At 41.7% G+C, this 3,895-nt stretch overlaps 1 pseudogene; it reads right to left on the reverse strand.

The window, feature by feature from the left end:
- Positions 1–3,192: 3,192 nt before the first annotated feature.
- On the reverse strand, positions 3,193–3,609 carry LOC149250552 (putative sugar phosphate/phosphate translocator At1g12500 pseudogene; annotated as a pseudogene).
- Positions 3,610–3,895: the final 286 nt, after the last annotated feature.

The raw sequence follows: 3,895 nt of genomic DNA on the forward strand, positions 1-3,895 counted from the left end.
CCAAGAGTTTGTGGGCCTCGTTGGGGTTAGTTGGGTAGCCAACTTCTCGGGGTCATAACTTTATCATATGATCTTTGTTTCGCGCATACGATACCTTATTAGAAAGTCTCTCTAAGTACTAAAATATTTTGACAATTCTAGCCAATGGCTATAGACTTGTTGCAGACCTAAAAAGAACACCTTTAAGGGGGTCAAAACTGCTCCAGAAGTTCAGGACCAGAAAAGCTGCTAAAAATAGTAAATGTTGATATAATCAAGGAAAATGATGAAGATAATGGTTGCAATAGATTCCTCTTTTCAAGAGGACCAAAATCGACCTAAATATCATTGGATTTAGTCAAGAGGAAGTTGAGTTTTGAATTATCTTATTTATACATGTATTATGGAATGGGTCAGCCCTAACCACATGTGTAACTGCTTAGGTGGGGCTCAACCCCAAGAGGACCCTCATGAAAGCCTATAAATAGAAGATACCTCTAGTTCATTTGGACACATTGATCAAGCCATATTCTCTTGTCTTATTGTCTTGGTTCACACAGGTCTGTTAGAGGAAATTTCACACAAGGATCCAAAATCTCAAGGCCGAACCTCATGCTGATCTAGGGTTTTCTGAATCTAAGACGCTGGAATAGATATGGGTATTTTATTCCCTGGAAGCTTACACACAATGGTCCTGACAATGTCCAGGGAGCCTTGGACGCTGGCAAAGCATGATATGGGAGCGTCGAGGGCTTCAGAGATAGATCAGGCTATATCAGTTCCTGGATGCTCACACATAGTGGTCCTGAGAGCATCTGAGCTGTCATAGATGCTCACATAATAGCCTTATGATAGTGTCTAAGGATTGAGGTAGATCTGGGTATGTTTTAACCTAGACGCCCTCATCCAGGTTGGTGGGCTCCAATATTGTAGCAATAATGCTACAACTCCTGGAGCTTCCTTCTCTAATTTTATCAACCCGGTAGTTCGTAACAAACTTGGAAGCGACGGTGCTGTATGCACAAGTACTAGCTCTTGTCACAGCTGTCACTTGGTCAGCTGGCACAAGTCCGCTAGGAGCTTAAGCCAACTTCTATGAGCTCTTAGAAGAAGCTTTTTAATTAATGGATGAAAGCTAACTCGAAGGAAGCTAATCTAATTGCGAAAAGAAAATGAAAGCCAAAAAGGAACGCAAACCCTAGCAAACCCTAATTCTACCAGCTAGTCCTACTGATGCAAAGGAGAGCATGCAAACTAATGAAAGAGATGCCATTACTTCTAGGAAGGTAAAATGCATGTGTCTAAGTTATCACCATCTGAAGAAAACATCTTTTTGTATTTTTGTTTAAGTTATTAGAATTATCATGCATGTGCTTTTATCTAGCTTTTCACTGTGCAGAGGTGGATCAAGGAGGAGAAATGCATGGAAGAGGTCAGGAAGGTACAAAGAGGGTCTAAGGGATCCCTATCATCCTTTCAGAGAGTTTCACAAAGTCAGGATGCCATGCAACCGTGTTTATGAACTTCTACAGGAAGTCTGCAGGGGTTTCTACAGGAAGTTCTGTAATTCTTCTATAGGATGTTTCGTGATTGGGTTTTTGACTGATAGGTGAGTGGGAGAGAATGCATGAATGGGTAGGGAGGTAGGGTAGGGGCCTGGAATGACCCAATGACTGAGGGATGAGGTGATGAGAGGGTGTGGAAGTCTAGCTTGCATCAAAGAAGGTTTAGGCAATGGAAAGGCAAGAAGGTAGGGTTACGTGGCAAAAGAGCAGATGGGAGATGAGGAAACAGACTTGGTCATGGAGGAGCTGATCTGGACGAGGCTCAGATGAATGAGGAGGTGATGAAGGTGCCCTGCATAGTGTTTACCTGATCAAACCAACTACGTCTTGCATACAATCAAAATATTAGATGATCTATCTAACAGTTTAATGAGATCAGTGAACAGCAACCTTATTCATGACAAGAATCACGTACAACATGTGAACAAAACATTATCAAAGAGATATAAACGCATGACTAACTCCTACCAATCCATCCTAAACATAAAAAGCTACTTCAACCACCAAAAGCAACCTAAGTAACAAAGCACGAATTAAATCTAAAGAGCAGACTTTATTTTAAGAATGCAGCGAACACACATAAAGATAAACAAGGGAGGTACTGGGCGCTTGAGATGGGCCCAACCCCAAGAGCTACAGCCTCCCAAGAGAGATTTAGAGCTGGTGCAAAGCTGGATTCATCTTTATTAATCAAGAATGAAGAGTTACATCAAAACTGTCCACAAGGAGAGCTTGAGAATGAGCTGAAAGCAAAGCTAATCTATTGCCTACAAATCGAATTACAAAATGACTACAACAAGGCTATGATATGACTAACTACTAGCTACTATCTACTGGCTAACTAGATAACATCCACTGGCTAACCAAAATGAGGTCCTAAGCCTTCTTATTTATACAAATTGAGGACCCAACAGTCCTCCTAAACTTTAGGGACTCGGCTGCCCAAAACTTGGAGTTAACAACAGTCCTACTTGACTTGCTTGGCTGCCCTTGTGCTGATTGATTCGGTGGCCCTTGAACTCCGAGCTGATGGTGGAGAATTCGAGGTAAGGGCCCATAAATGAAGGGGACACCTTCCTACAAATCCTCTAGCTTGTTCTCCCACGAATTTGGCTGCCAAGTGCTCATTAAGACCTTCAATTTTGTCTCCAAGTTGACCAAAAAGGCTACACAAAGCACCCATTAGACTTGTTGGCATAATGACTAACCAAATTCACTCTATTAACATAAATATAATAAAAAACATGCAATAAACTAATGAGAATGGTGGATTAAGTCAAATTAGGAGGTTGAATGAGCCCAAATAATTGTCCATTTTTGGGGCTCATCATCACCCCCCTACTGAAAATGTTGCTCATCCTCTGAGCAACCAATCTCTCTCCTCATCTTTGATGGCCCTGGTGGCCTCCTTGGCTAAAATCTCGGCCAATTTTTCCTTCTGCTGCCCTTTCTCCACTTCCTGTAGAAAACAGTTCTTTGTCTTCCTGTAGAAACAGTCTGCTAACTTCCTACTTGGTTGTGGCCGATTTTCCTTTCAGCTTGGCTGTGGCAGCCTTCATCTTCTCCCCCTTTCTGCTCTTCTTCCTCACTGTCTGCTGCTTTTCCTAGTGAATTCTCAGCCTTGTTATGAGTGTGCAAGTATATGCAATCATATGGAAGAAATGGTGGCCTTGGCATTTCCTAAAACCTGCAACGTGAGGGCACTCATATGTTTTGTAACAAGGAAGTTGGTTAAATTCACAAGATAAGCCATGATCATGTTTCCAAGCAACAGGAATATGATAAAGGTGTTTTCTCTGGCTTTTCCAATAGCAATAGCTAATACATTACCCTCCACAAAAAGAGTAACAGGAAGCAATAACAGTGCAACAATTTGTGCCATGTACAAGAGCAAATTCATAGAGTGAAGCTTCTCTGCCTCAGAGGTAAGCAGGAGCCCCTGAACAACTGATTTCAATGCTCTAGCAGCAGTTGATCCTAGGCAAACCAAAAATCCAAAAAGGTGGAATAATGGCTCACTATTGCTTGCAATAACAATGCCAAATACCACAGGCACCAAGGCCATATAAACCACAGAAGACTCCCTCTTACATGTTATTATAAATGCAAAATATTGTTGTGAAGAAGGGAGTTGTTGCCCCAATAGCTTGATTGAAGGAGACTGGCAAATAGCGCAGAGAAATATTGCCACAAACAACCGAGAAGGAGAAAATGAAGCTTAGTGCCAATATCTCAAGAAACTGTCTCCTGGAGACGATGAACTGCATTGGTACAATCTCTAACTATGAAATTGCCAGAAAACCATAAAATGAACAGGCACACATGTGCAACATTGTGAGGAATATTGGGTA

The sequence above is a fragment of the Pinus tabuliformis genome, chromosome 7 (assembly GCF_031772625.1).
Source record: "Pinus tabuliformis cultivar Carrire ecotype Pingquan chromosome 7, CPIR1, whole genome shotgun sequence".
NCBI lineage: Eukaryota > Viridiplantae > Streptophyta > Pinopsida > Pinales > Pinaceae > Pinus > Pinus tabuliformis.